At 45.3% G+C, this 26,228-nt stretch overlaps 1 protein-coding gene across 1 annotated transcript in view; it reads left to right on the top strand.

Moving 5' to 3' along the window:
• Positions 1-1,420: 1,420 nt before the first annotated feature.
• LARS2 (leucyl-tRNA synthetase 2, mitochondrial) overlaps positions 1,421-26,228 on the top strand; it is a 187,145-nt gene continuing 162,337 nt past the window's right edge. Inside the window, exon 1 of the mRNA XM_070776820.1 lies at positions 1,421-1,441. The gene's annotated coding sequence lies outside the window, so the exon portion shown is untranslated. The remainder of the gene's footprint in view (positions 1,442-26,228) is intronic.

Raw genomic sequence — 26,228 nt, 5'->3', positions numbered from 1 at the left:
TTTTGAGTATTTACACCATGACAAACTTTATGCTAAGAACTTTAGATGATATCCTCATTCAATCTATATGATTAGTCAATAGGATAACTGCTAATATTATCACTATTTCATAAGTAAGAAAATTCCAGAAAATATGCCAGGTCCTATGCAAAATGGGGAGAAGCAGAAAGACTAACATATTTTCCTGGCATCAAGGATTTACAATCATGAAGGCAGAGACAAATGCATAGACAAAAACATGCAATAAAATATTAGAAGAGCCACCATGAGCAGCTGTTAGGGTCCAGTGAGGCACAAAGGAAGGAGTGGTCCCTTTACCTTAATGTTATTCAGCAGGCTGTAAGTCCTGAGGCTTTCCAAAGGGTGGGGGAAAAAGGTCTAGGACCGGCAACTCAGCTAACTTAAAAAAAAAACAACTAAAGCTTTTGGCCAACCCTGCTTTTCCCAATTACCCCTGCTTGCACCTTCCCCCTACTGCTCCATGACAGTGCTATCCTCTAAGCCCTTGGGTATGCTCACCCCAAGCCCTAGAAAAGAAAAACCCAGTACTTTTCTGTGATAACCATGTTGTGCTGTAAAAAAATATACTCTCTTAACCGCAGGTTTTCTAAGTCCTCTTAGGAGGGCCAGCCTGGGTAAATAGCATGATCAACGTTTGAGGGCAGAGCAGGGAAGTTACAAGGTGAAAAGTCAAAAGAAATGGTTAAAGATGAGACAGTAAAAGAAATTTATTGTGCTCCTCGGAAGAAGAAGGAAAAAGAAATGAGGCAGAGCTAACCAGAGGATGGGTCCTTTGGGGTAAAAGTAATAGAAGCAGATGGGCTATGCTGGTGGCCCAAGGAAACATCGAAGAATGCGGATGCCTAGTGTGGCTAGTTGTAACCTCTTTTTTCCCATCCCTACCAACATCACTCCCAAACACACACACACACACACACACACACACACGGTAGAGAGGTCTACCACACCCAGGAATACCTTGGCTAGGTGCAGGAGCATATCCACATTTCATGGGATCTGAAGCTCATACAGTTTGGTGAGATGCCCTTAAAGAAAAATAAAATAAAAATACCAAACTTTTGCGAATTTTACTGAAGCATATGACCTTGTGAACACTTTGCTAGTGGCCCCCACAAGGGAGCACCCCCAGAATTTAAGCTTCATTAGCTTTCTTATAAATCTTCTGCTGGGAAGACAAGGCCACAGGAGAGTCAGGCGTCATTTGAGAATCCTCAGAAATCTTTGAGGGGCCTTTGGGCTCCAGAGGTCATGCACTGGGGGAGTCTGAGTCAAGGCGATCTAGATTTCGGGGGCAGGCTGGCTGTGACTGACAGCTGGGTGATAATCACTTTCCTAATCTCTAGAACAAAGTAGAGTCTCAGAAGAGCAGCGACCTGGGTGAAGGAGGGACCAAAGGCAGCTGCATTCGGAACCTGGAAGGGTACGTCTGAGAACTTGTGTTTCAAAAGGGAGGGGAAGCGGGGAGGATGACCACAGGCCTGCAGGGTGAGACGAGCCAGCTCTTCAAAAGCTCTTCAAGTCTTATTAGAAAATTGCAATGGAGAGATCCCCTGCCCTCGCCTCCATCCCAGGGCACAGAGTAAGGTCTGTCCTCCGCTCTGATTACTTCATTTTGGAGCTCAGAAAGATGCTAATCAGAAGGCTCACATCACACAAGCTACTTCAAGGGCAATTTGGAAGTCAGCACGATGAAGGGAATCATCAGCTGTGTCAGTATAAAGAAACATTCCAGCCTAATTAAGGCATGAAGATGCAGCGATGGACAAGTGGACAGGGATGATCAGAAGAAATGGGGCACATTGGGGACTTCCCTGGTGGCTCAGTGGCTAAGACTCTGTGCTCCCAATGCAGGCGGCCTGGGTTCGATCCCTGGTCAGGGAACTAGATTTCACATGCCACAACTAAGAATTTGTATACCTCAACTAAAAGACCCCACAGGCTGCAACTAAGACCTGGCGTGGCCAAATAAATAAATATTTTAGAAAGAAGAAGAAACAGGGCACAGCTCACCACCACTCTCAACAGCTCCCAGCTCTGCACACCAGCCAGTGAGGAAACACAGCTTCTCTGCGTTCCTACACGTCCAGCAGCATCGCCAATAACCCTCCCAACCCTCTCAGTGGCGTGTATTAGTTTTCTCTTGCTGCTGTGACAAATTAGCATAAATTTACTGTCTTAACACATTTATCTTCTTATAGTTCCATAGGTCAGAAGCCTGAGATGGGTCACACTGGGCCTAATCAAGATGTGCCCAGAACCGCATTCCTTGCTGGAGGTTCTCAGGAGAAGTCATTCTCTTGCCTTTTCCAGCTTCTGGAAGCTGCCTACACTCCTTAGTCCTGGTCCCCTTGCATCTTCAAAGCCAGCAATGTTGGTCAAGTCTTTCTCACATCTCATTCCTGTGACACTGATTCTCTTGCCTCCCTCTTCCACATGTAAGGACCCTTGTGATGACATTGGCCTCACCCAGGTCATCCAGAATAATCTCTGTAAAGTCCAGCTGATCAGCAGCCTTACTTCTCCTTCTTTATACGATGTAACATATTCACAGGTTCAAGGATTAGGGAATTAGGATGTAGACATCTTTGAGGCCATTATCCTACCTATCATGATAGGAAATATTATCTTCTCCTATTTTCCACGTGAGGAAAATGAGGCGCAGAGAGGTCCTGTGACTTGCCGGAAGTCACACAGCTGGTAAGCAGCAAAGTTGGGATTCACCCAACTGGCCATCTGATCCAGACCCTGTATCTTAACCTTTAAACTGTACTCCTTCCATATAATCATTGTTCTTGTGTTCAACACTTTATTTTTATTTTATTTTATTCGACTACTTCCACTGATAGAAAGATTTGGGTGAGGCAGCGGCTCTGGGGACAGGAGTTGCTGGTGGTGTGGACATGCAGTGGGAGAGGCATGCCGTATACCCCATAACACTGCTGAATGGGAGGCCGCCTCCCTCTTATGTTGCGAGAGGCCTGGGTTCACATCTCAGCTCTGTCACCTACATCTGTGTGCCTTCCAGCCAGTTGCTGGATCGCTGAGTTTCCTCCTCTGCAAAGTGATGACAGCAGAACCCACCTTACAGGCTTGTCGCATTAACTAGAACAGCATGTCTGAAGCTCCCCGCTGTGCCCGCAGCACGGGCAGTGTTCCATGAATGTCCCTGTTCCCCTGCTCTCCTTGTTCCCCTCTCCCCAAGGAACCTTAAATTCTCACAGGTACTAACAGAGGAAATGGTGGCTGAGATTTCTAGATTCTGAGGGAGCGGATCTGGGGAAGCTGAGACGGAACAGGTCGGAGGAGGACAAGGAACTCTGCTATCATCTGTCTTGGACTTTTTATATTTATTTGGCTATATCAGGTTTTAGCTGTGGTATCTTAGTTCCCAGCCAGGGATCGAACCCAGACCCCCTGCGTTGGGAGCATGGAGTCTTAGCCAGGGAAGTCCCCACGTTAGATTTAATTAGAGAAAAAAGGCTCTGTGGCTAAAACACATTTTAAAAACATTGATATCTCCCTTCCGTCCTTTGTCTCTTCCTTCTTTTCTTCTTTCTTTGTGCTTTTAGGAAACATTGAAAGGAGGAGAGGAGAAATCAAATGTCCATTAGATTTAGGGTTCTTGGTTGCAAGCAACAGACTGATTCTGACTAACTTGAAAGTTGGGATTCAGTGGAAGGACACAGGGTGACACCAAGTTGAAGACAAAGCTGAACATCTGGGTCTCGGGAAGATAGCATCTTGACGGCAGGGAAGAATGGAGACGCTCTTTCGGCAACCAGGCCCTGAGGGGAGCCCTTTCCACTGGCCCCTGGGCTTGGCACTGGGTCCCGTCTCCATCTTCCTGGGAAGCAGAGTTAACCAGCCTCGCCTGGGAGACTTGTTGGATCCTCATCTCAGTAGGCAGGGAAGCTTGACTGATTGTCCCTGCAGAGTATCGCCAGAGGGCAAAATAGGGTTCCTCAAAAGAGAACCCAGCAGTAGAGAAAGGGGAAGATGCCAGTAAGCAAACGACTCACCCATCAGTCACCTTTGCTGTGTTTGAAAATGTATCTTCACGTCCCTGCCTCTAAGACGCTCTTTCATTTCCACATTCACTCTATTTAAACTGCACAGTGTCATTTTTGTAGCTACTGCCACACACACACACACACACACACACACACACACACACACACAAATCTAACAACAACAACATAAAAAACCAGGATAAAGAAAAGCTTCATGTTACTTAAATTTGGGGAGAAACACTTTATGTTTTATTACAGAGTGAACCGAATTGGGTTAATATGGGACTCTGAGCACACTGGCATCAGTGGGACAAGGACCACTATGTCACAAAAGACCCATCTGTCTAAGCCCTTATTTTCCAGCTGAGACCCAGGTCTGAGAGGCTCAGTGACCTGCTGCAGGTCAGAAGGCAGTGTAGAGGCGGGATCTCCACGGTTTCCTGTCACTAGACAAGGCAGGCCTTTGGAGCGGCAGTGCTTCATCGAGAGGGGGCATTCTCTTATCTGACAGGCGCCCCATCACAGATGAGGACGTGCGTGGCACAGCCTTGGTGCTGTGTATGATGTGCCGCCAAAACCCAGGGCTTCGGCAATGGGCTCCTGGGCGATGGAGCTCGGCTGGCTGTGCCGAGGTGTGTGCTGGGGAGTTCTGAGTCAGATGCGGCTTCCTTGTCAGCCCCTGCCTTTGAGGGCTTAAAAGAAATGAAAGAAAGGGAAAGAAAAGAGAAGCCTTTCCAATGTCTGATCTTACAGAACAAGGCAAATTTCTCATTTTGACAGAATCAAAACCCAAATCCATCTTACCAAGAGACCAAAGTGGGGGAAAAAATGTTCAATAGATTTTTGTTCTTAAACTGTTGGATCCAACTTGAAAGAAAATGGGTTTCTCTCTTTATAAGAGAGAGACAGAAACGCGCGTTCCTCTAGGATGGAGAATTCAGAAGTATGGTGTCCCCACGTGCCCGGCAGCCAAGGGAGGGTCAGCAGTTTCGGGGTGTGGTTGACAGGTGATTTGGTCAGGGGATGCAGAATTGGAGGAAGGTTAGGTTTCCAGAATAACTGAGTGGTCTCTTGCTGTCCAGTGACTTCCAAATGGCATTCTTCAGTTTCAGGGAGGGCAGGGTCGGGTGAGCCACTGGAATCAAAGCTGGTGCTACAATGAGCCTCCAAGCCTCACCTCCAAATGCTGGGCCTAGTTGTCTTGCTCTAAAGTAGATGGAGGAGCTTCCTAGGTGGCTCAACGTTAAAGAATCTGCCTTACCAGTGCAGTAACACAGGTTCGATCCCTGATCCAGGAAGATTCCACATGCTGCGGCACAACTAAGCCTGTACGCCACAGCTACTGATTCTGTGTGCCCTAGAGCCCATGTTCCCTAACAGGAGAAGCCACCGCAATGAGAAGCCTGAACCATGCAGCAAAGAGTAGCCGCTGCTCACCGCAACTGCAGAAAACAGGCGCACGGCAATGAGGACTACCTAGTGCAACCAAAAATTAAACAAAATTAATAAATTTTTTTAAGTTAGTGAACTTAGAAACAGAGCAACAAGACAAATGGAGCCATCTGTCTGCAAGTGGGTTCATTTATCATCACGTGTCCTGAGTGCTGACCGAGGCTGGCCACTCTGCTGAGTGCTGAGGCATGATCACCCCTGAGGTTCACCCCACCCTCCAAGCCGTGAGTCTGGTGGGGAAAAGGGAGAGTCAGAAGAATGTCCAGAGACAGACAATTTAGGTCTCAGGCTTTAAAATAAACTTAGTTACTATTGTTTAGTTACCTTAAAATCAATGTAGAACTTGACTAAAGATTAAGGGTGGGAAAAATCTATTTTAAGTTCTTAAAATTGATTTTCTAGGATCAATTTTAGGGCTGAGGCACAGCTGGGAGATCCTCTGGCCCACCCTCTCCCACCCCTTTATTATCAAAATGTAGAAAGTGAAGCTCCTATTAGGCACTTTGTAGTTTTCCATATAAAACAGAGGGCCCAGATCTCGGGGGTGACAAAATCACAGTCTCTATATGGTCATGTGCAGTAGGGAAAATATGCAATATGATAGCGACTTTGTGATCATGGAATTTTATTTACTTTAAAAATTTCATACATCCTTAAGGCAGGACGTGAGATCTGCGTGTTTATCAAAATGAGAGTATGGGATTTCCCTGGCGGTCCAGTGGTTAAGATTTCACCTTCCAATGCAGGGGGTGTGGGTTTGATTTCTGGCAGGCGAGCTACAATCCCACATGACTCACAACCAGAAAACTAAAATATAAAGCAGAGAAATATTGTAACAAATTCAATAAAGACTTAAGAAAAGAGAGAGTGAGTGTGTGTATGCCTGACCCCGTCCTCTTCCAAAGTAACTTGGTTGTGAAAGATAAGGAAAGAGAGAGAAGCTGCCCAGATCAGAGGATGTCATGGAGACCTAGTGATTGTATGTGCCGTGATAAATAACTGACAGCTATGTAAGACGGTAATTTAACAACAGAGGGACCTGGGGGAAGAGCACACAGGAATTTTCAGTACTGTCTTTGCAAATCTTCACAATTATTTGAACGTAAAAGGTAATTTTTAAGAAGGAGAGCATGGTGTGGGAGATTGTATTTTCTAAAAGTCAATGCAACACGGTCTTCCAAGAGATCGCCACTTCCACATGAAGAGGTAGATCTGTGTTCTCTCCTTTGAGAGGGGGCAGGTTACTTACCTTCTCTGTGCTCCCGCTGCCTCTGTAAAATGGGAAGGAAATGTTAGAATTGTTTTTACTATGAAATGGGAATACACATGTAAAGCATGTAGACAGAGATTGGAAATATTGGCTGTCATTACTGTTGTGGAGACTAGTTAGGAACCTAGTCATCAGAACTGAAGTGGCAACCAGAGGAACAGGCAGTACAGAATCCCTGGGATTCCTTAAACTCCTCCTGCTTCAGGGGTGAATCCTTCCTGGGGGTGGAGACGCCAAGTTTGCAGGTGGGCTCTGGGAGAGACTGGAGGGGGAAGACAAGTGCAGAGATTAGGAATGGACGATGACATGCAGTGCGTTTGCTCAGGGAAGAAGGAAACCGCCACGGTCTGGGGTGATCAGGGGTGGTGTCAGGAGAGAGAATGAGCTGGAGTTGTGCCTTGAAGGCCAGCTCGGGTGCAGATGAGCAGAAAGGCAGGGAAGGGCAGCAGAGGTGGAGCCAAGGCCTCACCGGGGGTCTGCTTGGGCACAATTTTCATGTTATTTACCTTTAGCTATCCTTCTTTCTTGATTTCTACTAACGTGAAATGGTGGGAAAGATCTGTACATTTATCGTTTTAAGGATAATAGACCATAGCCATTCCCGCTGGGTTACATGTGCTCCTCAGCAGAGCCCTTTCTTTTCGAGGTCATACATCCATCAAATGACACAAGTTGGAGCTTATACCCAGGACTGGCCACTTAGGACAGACACCACATCCAAGCGCTGGTGGTAGTTGGTCCAGAGGTGACCCTAGGACACCAGCGAGACCCATCAGTGTCCTCTCCCACGGACTCTGGAGAGAGAGGAACCCCTTGTGGTTGTTTAAATCATGACCACAAATTCTTTGATATTTCCAGCCTTTAAACTGTAGCCCATGACTTTCTCCTTGAATTTGGGCAGGATTGTGACTGCTTTGAGCACGGAATATGACGTAAGTAATACCAGTTGACATTTAAGGGTTCAGCTTAAAAGATCATGTGGTTTCTGTCTTTGTTGAAACATTTGCTCTTAGAGCCTTGAGCTTCCAGACCAGAGAAGAGAAGAGAGGAAGGGAGGGAATATGAGTCCTTACTCATTTGAGTTATCACACCCCTTGTGCCAGACATGGAGTGAAAAAGCTCTTAGATGAAACCAACCTCTAGTCACTGGAGTCTCACTGGCTATTATGGACTGTATGTTGTACCTCCAGATTCATATGTGAGTCCCTCAGTTCAGTTCAGTCACTCAGTCGTGTCTGACTCTTTTTGACTCCTGTCTACTCTGACAGGAGTTGGTAATGCCATCCAACCATCTCATCCTCTGTTGTCCCCTTCTTCTCCTTCTGCCCTCACTCTTTTCCAGCATCAGGGTCTTTTCCAATGAGTCAGTTCTTCGCATCAGGTGGCCAAAGTATTGGAGCTTCAACTTCAAGCATCAGTCCTTCCAATGAATATTCAGGACCAAATTCCTTTAGGATTGACTGCTTTGATCTCCTTGCAGTCCAAGGGACTCTCAAGAGTCTTCTCCAACACCACAGTTCAAAAGTATCAATTCTTCGGCGCTCAGCTTTCTTTATATATGTGAATATATGTGAATCCCTAACATGATGGTATTTGGAGATGGTACCTTTGGGAGGTTATTAGGGTCAGATGAGGTCATGGAGGTGACAGCCTTATGATGGGATTAGTGCCCTTACAAGACGGGACCCCAGAGAACTGTCACAAGCACTCACTAAGAGACCTGTGAGTACATAGCAATAAGGCGGTTGTCTGCAATCCAGGAAGAAACCTACACTAGAACATGACTGTGCTGGTGCCTTGATTTTAGACTTACAGCTCCAGACTGTGAGAAAATAAATTTCTGTTGTTTAAGTCACCCAATCCATGATATTTTGTTATGGCAATCCAAGCAGACTAAGATACCAGCTGAGACACAAAACACTGTGGATCAGAGAACAGCCATTCCTGCCATGCCCTACTGGAATCCCTGGTTCCTAGACTCCATAAGGATAAGAAACAGTTGTTTTATGTCATTAACCTTCAAGAGTGATTCCATAACTATTAACTGGAACATTGTCTTTCCAGAGCCTTGAGTTGGGGATTGTGGAAGCTTTGAGTCACCAAAGGCCACATTAGCTAATAAATAAAGTTAGCCTGAGAAATAAGCTGGCACAGAGCTGACAAGGAAGAGATGGAAAAGTCTAGCCCTCATTGATGATACCACTCAAATCCTTGGACCAAGCTGGGCCAACCTCCTCTTCAACTTTTCAGTTACATAAGCCAGTAATTTTTTTTAAGTCTTAAGCCAGTTTGATTTGGTTTATATTTCCTCCAGCTATAACTGGAATAGAGATTAAAAGGATAAAAAGGAAGAAATGGAGGAAGGAGGTCAGATGGGAAGGGGACAAAATCTGTTCTGTTTGCCATTTAAATGTAAGTGGTATCTATGGCAGACACTGCAGGTTGCCCATTTCGGATCTAATCCCCATCTCTCCCCTTATGAACAGAAAACCTCTGTACTTCGTAGGTGCCATCTTCTCCTTCCAATCACTCAGAGGAAGGTGACTCAGAGTTAAACCCAGATTGGTTCCTAGCTAATCCAGGTAGTCCTATGTTCCTTACCAATGATTGGTTCAGGAGTGGGCATATGACCAAGTTCCTCCAATGAGATGTGAGGGGACGTCTCTGGGCGGAGCCTCTGAGAAAGCTTTCCTTCTCTCCACAAGGAGAGACAGGGGCTGTCGCCTGTGAACAGTCTGAGTGGGGAATGTTCGTCCAGAGGGGCCACAGCTACCTTGCAGAGCAGGAACCTGGACCTCCAATGGTATGGAGCTGCCGGTTGTCCCTTGCCTGAGGTGCTTTCTCTTCTGCCTTTTGTGTGAGACAACAAATGACAAACGAATTTGAACTGCCATTTTCTGCTGCATGCAGCCCTGATACTGCGGATTCTGAGGAAGGCCAACTCACCACCGTCTTGTTTTACTGAGGACAGAACCAAGGCCTAGAGGGACCTCTATGTGTCCAGGTCTCAAAACCAGTTGATGGCAGTGAGGGACAAGAGCCTCACCTCCCTTCTCGTAATCTAAGCTTCATCCTGTAGTGAGACAGGTTCTAGAATCTTCTGTCATAGCCCTTCCCACCCTCAGCCCAGAGCCTTTTGTAGTCAGCTGTGTGTACAGACGGAGAAGGCAATGGCACCCCACTCCAGAACTCTTGCCTGGAAAATCCCATGGACGGAGGAGCCTGGTAGGCTGTAGTCCATGGGGTCGTGAAGAGTCGGACAGGACTGCGCGACTTCACCTTCACTTTTCACTTTCATGCATTGGAAGAGGAAATGGCAACCCACTCCAGTGTTCTTGCCTGGAGAATCCCAGGGACGGGGGAGCCTGGTGGGCTGCCGTCTATGGGGTCGCACAGAGTCGGACACGACTGAAGTGACTTAGCAGTAGCAGCAGCAGTGTGTACAGAAGCTCACCTGATTTGAATCCAGCAGGCAGTATTCCGTCTAATTAAGCAGTTATGAGCAGGAAGGCGCATCTCCAGAGCCTACCTGTTTTTCGTGAGGCGCCTTTATAAACCCTGCTGGTTGTTGTGACAAATGCCAGGGGCCGCCGAGACCTCTGGAAAGCGGGTCCTGCTGGGCCGCCGTGGGGGCTGTGACAGTGACTGTTTATGGAATCTGAAGGCTGTATTTGGATAATTACCGCCATCTGATTGTCAGATTAATGTCACCTGAACCAGACGGTCTGCTGTTTTTCTGCTTAAGGGAAGAAGAATAAAACCTTCTGGAGATGCTCACCGACTGTGAACTTGGAAATAGCCCTGAAAGTTAGTGAGGCAGTGAGCGTGGTGAGGCCAGAGCACAGCCAGCAGCGTGCTGAACAAGTGTGCTGGTGGGTGAAGTAGAGAGGAGCCTCAAAGAAAATGTGTTGATTTTCCTGCTTTGCACACAAAGGTGTGCAAATGCACTGTGAAGCAGGCAGCAGTGGGCTTCTGATATGGTCACCTGTGTTATGGGCACCTACTATCGGGAAAATTCAAGCCAGAAACTTCAAGAAGAAGAATATCTTTGGAAAAGCCGGCTCCAAATAGAAGCCACCTTCATCTTGGACACAGCAGCCATTGCTGCTGATCCTCAAGGGCTCACCCTGCTGCACACATTCACAGGGGGTGATATTTCAGCACAGAGGCGAACTTTCTTCTCTCAGAACCCCTCAAAGAGATGGACGCTACAGGTAAAGGTGCTCCCTGCCACTTGCCCACTACTTTGCCAGGCAGAGCACCGCTGATCAGTGGGTGGGAGGCACCCCCAGCAGAGGGTCTAGAATAGCAGTTTCCCTCAAGTCCAGCAGAGGCGGAGAGGGGAGGTCCTCAGGCGGCTGCTCTGGGGGCAGGTCTCAGGGGTTGTGTATCTTTGTGACCCCAAGCCTGTTTCCCTGAGTGGCTCTGCGGGGTAAGTGGTGAGTGTTGGGGTGGGGACAGAGAGTGTGGGTTCTCCTGTGCAAGTGGAATTGTGTGTGTGTGTGTGTGTGTGTGTGTGTGTGCGCGCGCGCGCACGCACATGCACACTTGTGCTTACACAGGAACTTGTAAGGATTCGGGGATCTCTGGGTATGAGAAGGCTTCCCAGGTGGTGCAGTGGTAAGGAATCCGCTTGCCAGTGCAGGAGACACGAGGGACAGGGGTTTGATCCCTGGGTTGGGAAGATTCACCGGGAGGAGGAAATGGCAACTGTCTCCAGTATTCTTGCCTGGAGAATTCCAAGGACAGAGGAGCATGGTGGGCTACAGTCCATGGGGTCTCAAAGAGTCAGACACAACTGAGCAGCTGAGCACATGCAGGGAATATGGGAAACACCTGGTGCTTTGCGCAGAGAGTACTAGACCAAGAGTGCAGTCATACTAAGAAATATAATGTGAGCTAAATTTGTAACTTTAAATTTTCCACGAATTACATTAAAGAAGAAAGAAAATCAATTTCAAAAATGTATTTTATTTAACCAAGCATACCCCAAATTATCATTTCAACATATAGTCGATATAAATATATAAATGGGATATTTTATAGTCTTTTTTCCTCTTACAAAGTCTTCAAAATTGCTACTTTACACTTGCAGCAGTATCTCAGTTTGGACCAGCCCCATGTCAAGCTCTCAATAATCACCTGTGATTCATGGCTACCATCCTGGACAGTGCAGGTTTAGAGACCTGGGTTTGAGTCCCTGTTCGGTTTCTTCATAGATTTGTGGCTCTGACAAAATTTGTATGTGTTCTGAGGTGCTGTGTCACCATCTCTGTAATGCCCTTGATGGCCTATCTCATGCCAGTCGTTCAGGTAGTGTCCTGCGTGTTGCTGAGTGCCCAGGGTCCAGGTCAGCACTGCAGGGCTGGCTTGTATGCTGGTGTGTTGGAGCTGCACCATACAGGCTCGTAAGAGCCCATGGTTAAATATTCATGCATTTTGTAAAGTGATTTTAAACCGTGGGCCTCTTGAAATCAGCCATGGTGGGAGAATGTTTGCACCATGGAAATGAGCAAGTGTTTACAAATCAGCCTTTGCCACTCCACAGAGCTGGTTGTGAAACATGACTTGCACACCTCTGGACTTGGATATATTTATATGTGATGCAAGGCTGAGTGTGAACTGGGGGCTGCTTCCTGGGCTGTTTTTCCCTCTCTAAGGCCTCATCATCTTCCTTTAGGTGCCCCTGTCTTGTTGCAGCCCCTTCCAGATTGCTCTTTCCTACTCTGAGAGGCAGCACGGAGGAATGGTTAAGCCGGCAGAGTCTGGAGCAGACCTAGATCCTCCATTTACGCATTTTATAACTGTAGACAGGTAATTTAACTTCTCTGTGCCTCAGTTTCCCTCACTTGTGAAAATAATACCAGCTGAGAAATAGGGTTAAATACCATCGATGTAAAATGATAGAACAGTGCCTGGCATACAGTATGTGCTTATAAATGTTGCATGGTCTATAATGTTGATTTGACCGTCTGCAGCTCCTCCTTGCTTCCAGGCTCTGACTGTTTGTTGATCAGTGTGGAACATTTGTGAAGGGCAGTGCTCATGGCAGGCAGGGGCACCCAGAGGGTGAGCTGGCGTGATGGTGGGGTAGGTAACACCACAGTCAGGTTGGATCTGGGGTTGTCTTTGCTTCTGTTTTCCATTCATTCTCTCTGAAGAATTAACTGCCTACTGTGTGTGTATTCCGTGGGTACGGGGTAGGCACATGTAACTGAGAAAGCTGATTCCTGCCCTTAAGGAGCTTACAAAACCTCTTGGGGGTCTTCACTAATTTTTAAGAGGATAATGGGGTTCTGAAATGGGAGGATTTGAGAACTGCTGGACTGTGGGTATAATGAAAATGCCACTAAATGTGGGGGCCAGAGAAGTTGGCAGGTTTGAGCTCCAGCACGTAATTATTGTGCTTCTAATCCCTTGACTTCTTCTGGCCTCAGTTTCTTCCTCTGTAAAATGGGAGTGATAATGTGGATCCATGCCTCAGCCTCCTCCAGGACACTGAGAAAGTGCATTTAAAGACTCTAAAGGCCAGGGTGTTGGGGGGGGCGGGCATTGTGCTGCAGGCAAACCTGACCCCTTGGGGACTCTGTTCTGAAACTGACATTTTACCATCTGGGGGATCTGACTGACTCCTCCATGCTACACACACAAGTGAAGGGAAACCCAGAGAGTACCCACCATGCTGTCCCAAACTCTGTCATCTGACTTCCTGGAACACCAGGGATTATTGTTGTTCAGTCGCTGAGTCATGTCTGACTCTGCAATCCCGTGGACTGCAGCATGCCAGGCTTCCCTGTGCTTCACTATCTCCCAGAGTTTGCTCAAACTCCTGTCCATTTAGTAGGTGATGCCATCCAACCATCTCATCCTCTGTCGCCCCCCTTCTCCTTTTGCCTTCACTCCCAGCATTGGGTCTTTTCCAATGAGTTGGAAAAATACCAGGGATTCTCTGTGGGTAATTCCCATATCAGCACGTGAAAAGCCAACTTGACACATTTGGGTGACTCTGGGAACATTGCTAGAAAATGTAGATAAGGAGTTCCCTGGTGGCCTAGTGGTTAGGATTCCAGGCTTTCGCTGCTTTGGCCTGGTTCAGTCCCTGGTCAGGGAACTGAGATTCTGCAAGTCTTGCAGCACAGCAAAAAAAAAAAAGATGCAGGCAGGGAAGAGATTTGGAGCTTGAAATGTCCTGATCTCTGCCACCCTTCTTAACTGGAGCTGACAGCCTCAAGTGCTTCACCCACCAGGACCAGGCTTAAATGGAGGGTTGTTAAGTTTCTAGAGGGCCTGCCAGGTGGCTCAGTGGTGAAGAATACACCTGGCCAGTGCAAGAGACACAAGAGACTCGGGTTCAATTCCTGGGTTGGGAAGATCCCCTGGAGAAGGAAATGGCACCCCACTCAAGTATTCTTGGCTGGGAAATCTCGTGGACAGAGGAGCCTGGTGGGCTACATTCCATGGGGTCGCAGAGTCGGACATGACTGAGTGACCAAACAACAAACGACAGCAAGGTTCCAAAACAACCCAAAGGGGACATCCCGGCTTCTGGCCTCCTTCGGTCTACCCCGGCCTTCTCCAGGCTCCAATGCTTTTTTCCTTCCCCAAAGATTGCCATGATTGTTTCTACCCATCGGAACCCCTAGGTTGTCTCCCACCAGAACCTCTATCTCCTACCCCATCCCCTAGAGACCCCCAGCCCTAACCTTGGCCACTGACTAGACCCCGTAAAAGCCAAAGAGATTTTCTCAAAGAAGAGCTTCAGAAGTTCCTGGGATGTTTAAATATGTCAGTATTAATAGAGACATTTTAAGTGGAAGAAAATGCCAAAATTGGACCTGAAAACACTCCATGCCAAACTCAGCAACCAGCAGGGTGAAGTGAAGTGATGTCACTCAGTCGTGTCCGACTCTTTGTGACCCATGGACTGTAGCCTACCAGGCTCCTCCGTCCATAGTATTTTCCAGGCAAGAATACTGGAGTGGGTTGCCATTTCCTTCTCCAGCAGGGTAGAAAGGACAGATAGATTCTCCTTAGCATTGCTCTAACCAATTAACTCCACTCCCTGTATTCCCCCCACCAAGCAAGCAGCAAGCCTTTCCAGCACTTGTCTCTTGTTCCTGCCCCTTAAGGAAGACAGTTAGCATCTGAGTAAGGTCTCCTCCTAACAGCCTGTCAGTTTTTCTATCTAGTTCAGTACCATTTCCAGCAATGACTTTCAAAACAGGAATCATTTTTTGGTCAATTACATCCAATTTTTAATATTTAAATCTGTTTTACCTAGTTGTGATTATATTCTAAAAACACTTGAATAGGCTGTTTACCATTTTAGTGTAATAAAAACTTTCTTTTTTTTAATTAAACTTTTTTTTCTTTTTCAAAGAATAATTCTTAATTATAAAAATAAAGCATCATTAAGAAATAGTTTAAAATAGAGAAAAGATGAGAAATCACTCATGATCTTCTCTCCCCAACTCTAACACAGCCAGAACCATCATGCTGGTGCTTTTTATTGCAGTCTCTGCCCCTATAAATACATTTTATTTGAATGTTGTGATGCTTATCTTGGCCTGGTTCCTGAGAAAGCAGAGTTTAAGACAAAGGTTTCCATGCAAGTATTTTATTGAGGAGCTTGATTCCAAGGAGCTGGAATGAGAAATGGGGAGTGAGGCTGACAAGAATGTGTCATGGAGTTGGCCATCACCCAGTGCACCTTGCTGGATTCACGTTGAACCGAGGAGCCATAGGAAGACCTTGCATGGGTAGGGGAGAAAGAAGCATTTTCCTATTGGCTCCCAGTCCCTGTTAGTCAAAGGTTTTTCCCGTCGGGTAATTCTCCCACATTTCTGAGCTTCCCCTGCGTGGGTGCTGAGTGGATTTCCCCTTGGTCCCAGGCCATTTCTGTCCTCAGGGCATCAGGTGATGCAGACATGTTAACATCAAATTTTGTGATGGTGTTGTGATGGTAAGCATGAGACACAGCAGGGAAAGAATAGATACGACATTTGCTTCATTCTCTGACTGTATTAGTTATTTATTGCTGGGTAATCAACTGCCCCAGTACTTAGCTACTGAAAACAATAATAAGTATTATCACACAGTTTGAGTCATCAATAATTTAGGAACAGTTCAGCTAAGTGGTTGAAATCAAGACACCAGCTAGAACTGCAGTCATCTGAAGGCTTGACCAGGACTCAAGAATCTGCTTCCAAAATGGTTCCTCACACAGCTCTTAGCAGGAGATTTTAGTTTCTAGCCATGTGAACGATGCTATTCAGTATGGGATTGAACTGCCTGAAGAGTCAATATCAGGAAGTGGGGATCGTGGGGGCCATCTTGGAGGCTAGCTACCAACTTGGTTCATTGATTCATTTGATTGCCATTTATTATGCAACTGCCAGGAGTCTGGCACTGTGCTGTCGATGGGGGGAGACCAACATGGTTGTGATTAATTGAGTTCAAGGACCACTTCTTTGTTTAATTTGTGTCTCTGGTACCTGGAACGCGGAAAGTCTCAGTTAAAGGCTTGTTTATTTCTCAAAAGGAAGCAAAATGCAGTGGTTAGGAGCTGGACTTATGGAGCCAGTCTGCCTAGGTTCAAATCTGGCTTCTTCCACCACACCTTGATGGTTTTGCAGTACATCTTGTGGGTGTATGTTGCTTACAACCAAGAATCCTGATTGATACACTCATTAGTTTTTCCACTAATCTCCTTTTATAGTTTAGACTCTGCACAGGATCCCACATTGCATTTAACTGCTGTGTCTCCTTTATTTTGGGGACAGTTTCTCAGTCTTGCCTTGTCTTTTTTGACCTTGCCACTTCTGAATAGTATTGTGCAGACATTTTGTAGATTGTCTTTCAATTTGGGTTTGAGATTTTCTCATGGTTAGATTGAGGTAATGCATTTTGGACAAGAATACCAGAAGTGATATTTTGAATCATATTAGGGATCCATGATATCAACATGTCTTGTTATACTGGTGATGTTGTCTTTGACCTCTTGATTAAGGTTGTGGGTATGTGTTCAGTTACCATGGACATGGAATATGGATTCCACACTGGTTCCAACCATCACTGGTTCTAGATCGGGAAAGGAGTACATCAAGGCTGTATATTGTCACCCTGCTTATTTAACTTATATACAGAATTCAGTTCATTTCAGTCTCTCAGTCATGTCTGACTCTTTGTGACCCCATGAACTGCAGCACGCCAGGCCTCCCTGTCTGTCACCGACTTCCAGAGTCCACCCAAACCCATATCCATTGAGTCGGTGATGGCATCCAGCCATCTCATCCTCTGTCGTCCCTTTCTCCTCCTGACCTCAATCTTTCCCATCATCAGGGTCTTTTGAAATGAGTCAGCTCTTCACATCAGGTGGCCAAAGTATTGGAGTTTCAGCTTCAACATCAGTCCTTCCAATGAACACCCAGGACTGATCTCCTTTAGGATGGACTGGTTGGATCTCCTTGCAGTCCAAGGGACTCTCAAAAGTCTTCTCCAACACCACAGTACAAAAGCATCAATTCTTCAGCACTCATTTTACTTTATAGTCCAACTCTCACATCCATACGTGATTCCTGGAAAAACCATAGCCTTGACTAGATGGACCTTTGTTGACAAAGTAATGTCTCTGCTTTTTAATATTCTGTCTAGGTTGGTCATAACTTTCCTTCCAAGGAGTTCAGTTCAGTTCAGTTCAGTCGCTCAGTCGTGTCCGACTCTTTGCAACCCCATGAATCGTAGCATGCCAGGCCTCCCTGTCCATACCAACTCCCAGAGTTCACTCAGAATCACGTCCATCAAGTCAGTGATGCCATCCAGCCATCTCATCCTCTGTCATCCCCTTCTCCTCCTACACCCAACCCCTCCCAGCATCAGAGTCTTTTCCAATGAGTCAACTCTTCGCATGAGGTGGACAAAGAACTGGAGTTTTAGCTTTAGCATCATTCCTTCCAAAGAAATCCCAGGGCTGATCTCCTTCAGAGTGGACTGGGTAGTCCAAGGGACTCTGAAGAGTCTTCTCCAACACCACAGTTCAAAAGCATCAATTCTTTGGTGCTCAGCTTTCTTCACAGTCCAACTCTCACATCCATACATGACCACAGGAAAAACCATAGCCTTGACTAGACGGCCCTTTGTTGGCAAAGTAATGTTTCTGCTGTTCAATATGCTATCTAGGTTGGTCATAACTTTCCTTCCAAGGAGTAAGCGTCTTTTAATTTCATGGCTGCAGTCACCATCTGCAGTGATTTTAGAGCCCAAAAAAACAAATTCTGACACTGTTTTCACTGTTTCCCCATCTATTTCCCATGAAGTGATGGGACTGGATGCCATGATCTTCATTTTCTGAATGTTGAGTTTTAAGCCAACTTTTTCACTCTCCTCTTTCAACTTCATCAAGAGGCTTTTTAGTTTCTCTTCACTTTCTGCCATAAGGGTGGTGTCATCTGCATATCTGAGGTTATTGATATTTCTCCCGGCAATCTTGATTCCAGCTTGTGCTTCTTCCAGCCCAGCGTTTCTCATGATGTACTCTGCATATAAGTTAAATAAGCAGGGTGACAATATACAGCCTTGATGTACTCCTTTTCCTATTTGGAACCAGTTTGTTGTTCCATGTCCAGTTCTAACTGTTGCTTCCTGACCTGCATACAGATTTCTCAGGAGGCAGGTAAGGTGGTCTGGTATTCCCATCTCTTTTAGAATTTTCCACAGTTTATTGTGATCCACACAGTCAAAGGCTTTGGCATGGTCAATAAAGCAGAAATAGATGTTTTTCTGGAACTTTCTTGCTTTTTCAATGATCCAGCAGATGTTGGCAATTTGATCTCTGTACATCATGTGAAATGCCAGGCTGGATGAAGGACAAGCTGGAATCAAGATTACTGGGAGAAATATCAATAACCTCAGATGACAGATACAGATGTCAGATAACCTCAGATGCAGATGACACCACCCTTATGGCAGAAAGTGAAGAAGAACTAAAGAACCTCTTGAAGAAAGTGAAAAAGGAGAGTGAGAAAGTTGGCTTAAAACTCAAGATTGAGTTGAGTTTTCAGATCTAGAAAACTAAGATCTTGGCATCTGGTCCCACATTTCATGGCAAAGAGATCGGGAAACAGTAAGAGACTTTATTTTTTTAGGCTCCAAAATCATGCGGATGGTGACTGTAGCCATGAAATTAAAAGACGCTTGCTCCTTGGAAGAAAAGCTATGATCAACCTAGGCAGCATATTAAAAAGCAGAGACATTACTTTGCCGACAAAGGTCCCTCTAGTCAAAGCTATGGTTTTTCCCATAGTCGTGTATGGATGTGAGAGTTGGACTATAAAGAAAACAGTGCCGAAGAATTGATGTTTTTGAACTGTGGTGTTGGAGAAGACTCTTGAGAGTCCTTTGGGTTGCAAAGAGATCCAACCAGTCCATCCTAAAGGAAATCAGTCCTGAATATTCATTGGAAGAACTGATGTTGAAGCTGAAACTCCAATACTTTGGCCACCTGATGCGAAGAATTGACTCATTTCAAAAGACCCTGATGTTGGGAAAGATTGAAGGTGGGAGGAGAAGGGGACAACAGAGGATGAGATGGTTGGATGGCATCATTGACTCAATGGACATGAGTTTGAGTAAGCTCCAGGAGTTGGTGATGGACAGGGAGGGCTGGTGTGCTGCAGTCCATGAGGTCACAAAGAGTCAGACATGACTGAGCGACTGAACTGAACTGATCTGCTCAGTTACTATTTTTCCCTTTGTAATTAATGATTATGTTGAGATACCTTGAGACTGCAAATATCCTCTTTCTCATTCATTTGCCCATTGATTTTGCATCCATTGATAATACTTTTGGACAGCAATTATTACAGTGCTTTTTGTCTATTGCTGATTTCCTATTTCTATCATTCCTCTACATTTATTAATTGGAAATCTACTATGAAGAACTGTCCCGTCTCCTCCTTATTTACTTATTCACATATTTATTTACACTAGTATGAACTCATGCATTTTCCCCCTGTGGGTTATAATCCATTACTGTAGTTATTTGTTTCTCAAATTATCTCAGATTTGGCCTTTGGAAACTCTCAGACTGGCTCTTGTGTGTATAGGAGTTTTTTTTTTTTTTTTTTCTTTTTTTAGTTTTCATTTTTATGGTAGTAGTAATATATGCCTGAGTAGAGGGTACATGAGAACTTTCTATACTATTTTTGAAATTTCTTCTAAACCTGTAATTATTTCAAAAAGTTAGAAAAGTTGTAGTTGCCAGGACATGGAAGCAACCTAGATGTCCATCAGCAGATGAATGGATAAGAAAGCTGTGGTACATATACACAATGGAGTATTACTCAGCCATTAGCAAGAATACATTTGAATCAGTTCTAATGAGGTGGATGAAACTAGAGCCTATTATACAGAGTGAAGTAAGCCAGAAAGAAAAACACCAATACAATATACTAACACATATATATGGAATTTAGAAAGATGATAACGACAACCCTGTATGCAAGACAGCAAAAGAGACACAGATGTATAGAACAGTCTTTTGGACTCTGTGGGAAAGGGAGGGGGGATAATTTGGGAGAATGGCATTAAAACATGTATAATATCATATGTGAAACGAATCGCCAGTCCAGGTTCGATGCAGGATACAGGATGCTTGGGGCTGGTGCACTGGGATGACCCAGAGGGATGGTATGGGGAGGGAGGTGGGAGGGGGGTTCAGGATGGGGAACAGGTGTACACCCATGACAGATGCATGTTGATGTATGGCAAAACCAATACAATATTGTAAAGTAAAAAAAAAAAGAAAAGTTGTTGTTGTTCAGTCGTTTAGTCATCTCTGACTCTTTGAGACCCCGTGGACTGCAGCACACTAGGCTTCCCTGTCCTTCACCATCTCCTGGAGCTTGCTCAAACTCATGTTCATTGAGTCGGTGATGCCATCCAATCATCTCATCCTCTGTCATCCCCTTCTCCTGCCTTCAGTTTTTCCCAAAATCAGGATCTTTTCCAGTAAGTCAGCTCTTCTCATCAGATGGCCAAAGTATTGGAGCTTCAGCTTCAGCATCAGTCCTTCCAATGAATATTCAGGACTCATTTCCTTTAGGATTGCCTGGTTTGATCTCCTTGGTATCCAAGGGACTCTCAAGAGTCTTCTCCAACACCACAGTTCAAAAGCATCACTCTTTCAGCGTTCAGCCTTCTTTATGGCCCAATTGTCACTTCCAAACATGACTACTGGCAAAACCATAGCTTTGACTAGACGGATCTTTGTTGGCAAAGTCATGTCTCTGCTTTTTAATATGTTGTCTAATTTTGTCATGGCTTTTCTTTCAAGGAGCAAGCGTCTTTTAATCTCATGGCTGAAGTCACCATCTGCAGTGATTTTGGAGCCCAAGAAAAGAACGTCTGTCATTGTTTCCATTGTTTCCCCATCTATTTGTCATGAAGTTCTGGGACCGATGCCATGATCTTCATTTTTTTATGTTGCTTTTGAAGCCAGCTCTTTCAATCTCCTCTTTCACTTTCATCAAGAAGCTCTTTAGTTCCTCTTTGCTTTCTGCCATAAGGGTGGTATCCTCTGCATATCTGAGGTTATTGATACTTCTCCCGGCAATCTTGATTCCAGTTTGTGCTTCATCCAGCCCAGCATTTTGCATGATGTACTCTGCATGTAAGGTAAATAAGCAGGGTGACAATATACAGCCTTGACGTACTCCTTTCCCAATTTTCAACCAGTCCATTGTTCCATGTCTGGTTCTAACTGTTGCTTTTTGACCTGCATACAGGTGTCTTAGGAGGCAGGTAAGGTGGTCTGGTATTCCCATCTCTTGAAGAATTTTCTGCAGTTTGTTGTGATCCACACAGTCAAAGGCTTTAATGTAATCAATGAAGCAGAAGTAGATGTTTTTGTGGAATTCTCTTGCTTTTTCTGTGATCCAGCATGTATTCATGCTTAGTCGCTCAGTTGTGTCCAACTCTTTGTGACCCTGTGGCTGAAGCCAGCCAGGCTCTTTTGTCCATGGGGATTCTCCAGGCAAGAATACTGGAGTGTGTTGCCATTCCCTCCTTCAGGGGATCTTCTCAACCCAGGAATCGAACCCAGGTCTCCCACATTGCAGACTGATTCTTTACCATAAGCAACCAGGGACGCCTATGATCCAACAGGCAATTTGATCTCTGGTTCCTCTGCCTTTTCTAAGTCCAGCTTGAACATCTGGAAGTTCTCAGTTCACATACTGTTGAAACCTGGGTTGGAGAATATTGAGCATTACTTTGCTAGGATGTGAGATGAGTGCAATTGTGTGGTAGTTTGAACATTCTTTGGCATTGCCTTTCTTTGGGATTGGAATGAAAACTGACCTTTTCCAGTCTTGTGACCATTGCTGAGTTTTCCAAATTTGCTGGCATATTGAGTGCAGCCCTTTCACAGCTCAGCTGGAATTCCATCACCTCCACCAGCTTTGTTCATAGTAATGCTTCCTAAGGACCACTTGACTTTGCACTCCAGGATGTCGGGCTCTAGATGAATAATCACACTTTTGTGGTTATACAGGTCATCAAGATCTTTTTTGTATAGTTCTTCTGTGTATTCGTCCCACCTCTTCTTAATATCTTCTGCTTCTGTTATGTCCATACCATTTCTGTGCTTTATTGTGCCCATCTTTACATGAAATGTTCCCTTGGTATCTCTAATTTTCTTGAAGAGATCTCAGTCTTTCCCATTCAGTCAGCTCTTGGTCTTGCTTTTGCCTACTGTATAGAGTAGGCTGCAAAGAACATAATATAACCAGTCTGATTTCGGTATTTACCATCTGATGATGTCCATGTGTAGAGTCTTCTCTTGTGTTGTTGGAAGAGGGTATTTACTATGACCACTGTGTTCTCTTGGCAGAACTCTGTTAACCTTGCTCCTGCTTCATTTTGTATTCCAAGGCCAAACTTGCCTTTACTCCAGTTATGTCTTGACTTCCTACTTTTGCATTCCAGTACCCTATAATTAAAAGGACATCTTTTTTGGGTGTTAATTCTAGAAGGTCTTGTAGGTCCATAGAACCATTCATCTTCAGCTTCTTTGGCATTAGTGGTTGGGGCATAGACTGGGATTACTGTGATATTGAATGGTTTGCCTTGGAAAAGAACAGAGATCATTCTGTCATTTTTGAGACTGTACCCAAGTACTACATTTCGGACTCTTTTATTGATTATGAGGGCTACTTCACTTCTTCTAAGGGATTCTTGCCCACAGTAGTAGATATAATGGTCATCTGAATTAAATTTGCCCGTTCCAGCCCATTTTAGTTCATTGATTCCTAAAATGTTAGTCTTGCTATCTCCTGTTTGACCACTTCCAATTGGCCTTGATTCATGGACCTAACATTCCATGTTCTTATGCAATATTGTTCTTCATAGAATTGGACGTTCCTTTCACCACCAGACACGTCCATAACTGGGTGTTGTTTCCACTTTGGCTCAGCCTCTTCATTCCTTCTGGAGCTATTTCTTTGCTCTTCTCTAGTAGCATATTGGACAGCTACCGACCTGGGGAGCTCGTCTTTCAGTGTCATATCTTTCATACTGTTCATGGGGTTCTCAAGGCAAGAATGCTGAAGTCGTTTGCCATTCCCTTGTCCAGTGGACCATGTTTTGTCAGAACTCTCCACCATGACCCATCTGTCTTGGCTGGCCCTGCATGATGTGGCTCATAATTTGATTGTGTTAGACAAAGCTGTCATCCATATGATCAGTTGGGTTAGTTTTCTGTGGTTGTGGTTTTCATTCTGTCTGGCTTCTGATGGATAAGGAGCTATAAATTTAATATATATTTAAAAAGTAATGTATGCTCATTATACAGAATGATTTTCAAAAAGTCATTTTTTGATGATTTTCAAAAAATCATTTTTGAATGATTTTCAAAAAAATCAGAAAATACAGCAAAGTATACAAATGATTATCTCATCTCCTAGACTTATTCACTGTCTGTATTCTGGTGTGTCTCTCTCCATTCCTTCATTTTAAATGGTATCATTACACAAGTGCGGCAGCTCTGAGCACTAACATTCTGGTTTTGTAATGGACAGAATACCAGCCAGGGAGACTGGGGTTAATAAAGCACTAATACCTCCAGCCCAACACCTGTGTATCTGCCACAGGCCCCCAGCCCTCCTGGTGCTGGACTACATCTAATTCCTCTTCGACCAGCTTGTGAGGTGTGGTGACGTGGGCAACACCAATCAAACGGGGTACCGGAGGGTCTCAGTGTACTGAGTCAGGGAGAAGAAGATATCAAGGCTAGTTAGCAGAAACAGGAGTTAAAGCTAGTAAATCCAGGAGAATGTACACAGGTCAGGCTGACTTGAGGTGGATGGGGAGGGGATTGATTAAGATGATCAGAGAGACAGAAAAGAGGAGAAAATCAGAAAATGTCAAAATTTTGACATTTTTGCTTCAAGAAAGCAGAGGGCAGCCAAGAACTCAGTGGGTGTTTGTAACCAGACTTCAGGTGTTGGTCAAGGGTGAACGTCTCGCCCGCACTGGGTTGCCCTGACAACCTCCTCCTTCTGGTATTGACATGATGGTGAGAAAGAAGGAAAAACAGGCAAATGTAGAAAATAGTCATTAGAGGCGGAACCAGCTGAGGTCTGGCTTGCTTCCTCTTGCAGGGAGGTCCGGGGGTGGGGGTGGGGGGAGCCTGGGAGGGGCAGTGGGCTCTTGGGCTGTGATACAGACAGAGGCATGAGGACTAGAAGGAGAGACGGGGTTTCAGGGATGGACTAGGCTGGTACAGGGATGCACTTGAACTCATGTGCCAGAGACTTCTTTCAGAAATTATGGTGAAGCCATTCACCACAAATTGAATCTCACCGGTTGCATATCCCTTGCTTCCCCTGCTCTTTTCTTTAAAAAAAAAAAAAAAAGGTTTAATTACTTTAATTTTGTCAGTGGTGGGTCACATGGCTGCGTGGGCTTTTTTCTAGTTGCAGCAAGTGGGAGCTCCTCTTTGTTGTTGTACACGAGTCTCCTTGCAGTGGCTTGGCTTGTTGCAGAGCACAGACTCTAAGCACTCAGGCTTCAGTATGTGCAGTGGGTGGGCTCAGTAGTTGCAGCTTGAGGGCTCTAGAGTTGCTCTGCAGCATGTGGAATCTTCCCAGACCAGGGACTGAACTCATGTCTCTTCATTGCAAGGCAGCTTCTTAACCACTGGACCACCAGGTAAGCCCTGCCCCCGGCTCTTTTCGAATTAGTCAACGTTGCTTAGAAGGGAACTCCACAACCCAGAGTCAGGAATTGGCAGCCACCCACTCTACCAGCAGAGCTCAGGGTCACCGCATCATCCTGGGGCTTAGAGTCCTTCTGAGTAAGACCCAGAGGGAGCATCAGAGGAGAGAAGAATGGAGGAGGTTGTCTACAATAGTTACTACTCTATCCTCTTTCCAGATAGGGAAACCGAGGCTGAGACATTAATATCTCACTCACAGTCACAAAGCTAAGTGTGTCTGGGGGTCAGACTTAGGATGGATCAAGTCAAAGTTTTGCTGGGGTATTACCTCACTCTGTGGTACAGAGTAGTGGTTCCCAAGCTCTGTTGTGCATCTGAATCCCCTGGAGGGCTTTTTAAAACACAGAAGGCTGGGCCCCAATTTGGTAGATCTGGGGTGTGGCCTGGGAATTTGCATTTCTGACACGTTTCCAGATGATGTTGATGCTGCTGGCCCAGGGACCACAGTTTGAGAACTACTTACATAAAGCAAGCCGTTTATCCCTTGGACCTTGAGTGCAGTCTTTGTAAAACAAGGATTAGGACTAGTTTGCAGTCTTAAATTGAACACCTTTTCCAGAGGAGTGTTAGCCATGGGGCAGGGATGCAAAGGTTGAGGGAACTTTACTTCTAGCAAAATAACTCCTTGGATCCATATATATGAGGGTTCTATATGAGATTTTATTGGAAAAGAGCTTTCTGCTATTAAACATAAAGCCAAGAGTTATAAACTACTGAACTAAAAGATATTAAATACTGTTTGTTCCTGTTATCTATTCCTATGGCTTAATTCCTATTCTTATTTGTGAGTCAGAAATCTGGGCAGGTCTACCCCTAAGGTTACTCAGCGCTACTCAGCTGGTGTCCTGGCTGGTCTGGAGGGTCCAAGATGGCTTCTCTCACCCCCAACCCTTGTTGGTGGTGGTTGGAAGCCTGTTGACTGGAACATCTACCCTCACCTCTCCAGCAGGACGGTTTCAGGGTAATTGGATTTCATGACAGCTCAGGGTCCAGAGCAAGTGTTCCAAGAGGCAGAAAGCAGAAAGCACCAGTCTCTTAAAGCCCAGGCCTGGAAACCAGCCCAACATCACTTTGCACGCATACATGCTAAGTCTCTTCAGTTGTATCTGACTTCATATGACCCTATGGACTGCAGCCTGCCAGGCTCCTCTGATCATGGGATTCTCCAGGTCAGAATACTGGAGTGGGTTGCCATGCCCTC

This window comes from Bos indicus, chromosome 22, assembly GCF_029378745.1.
Source record: "Bos indicus isolate NIAB-ARS_2022 breed Sahiwal x Tharparkar chromosome 22, NIAB-ARS_B.indTharparkar_mat_pri_1.0, whole genome shotgun sequence".
In the NCBI taxonomy this organism is placed as follows: Eukaryota; Metazoa; Chordata; class Mammalia; order Artiodactyla; family Bovidae; genus Bos; species Bos indicus.
The sequence above is the reverse complement of the archived record's forward strand: the minus strand, read 5'-3'. Positions and strand labels throughout refer to the sequence as shown.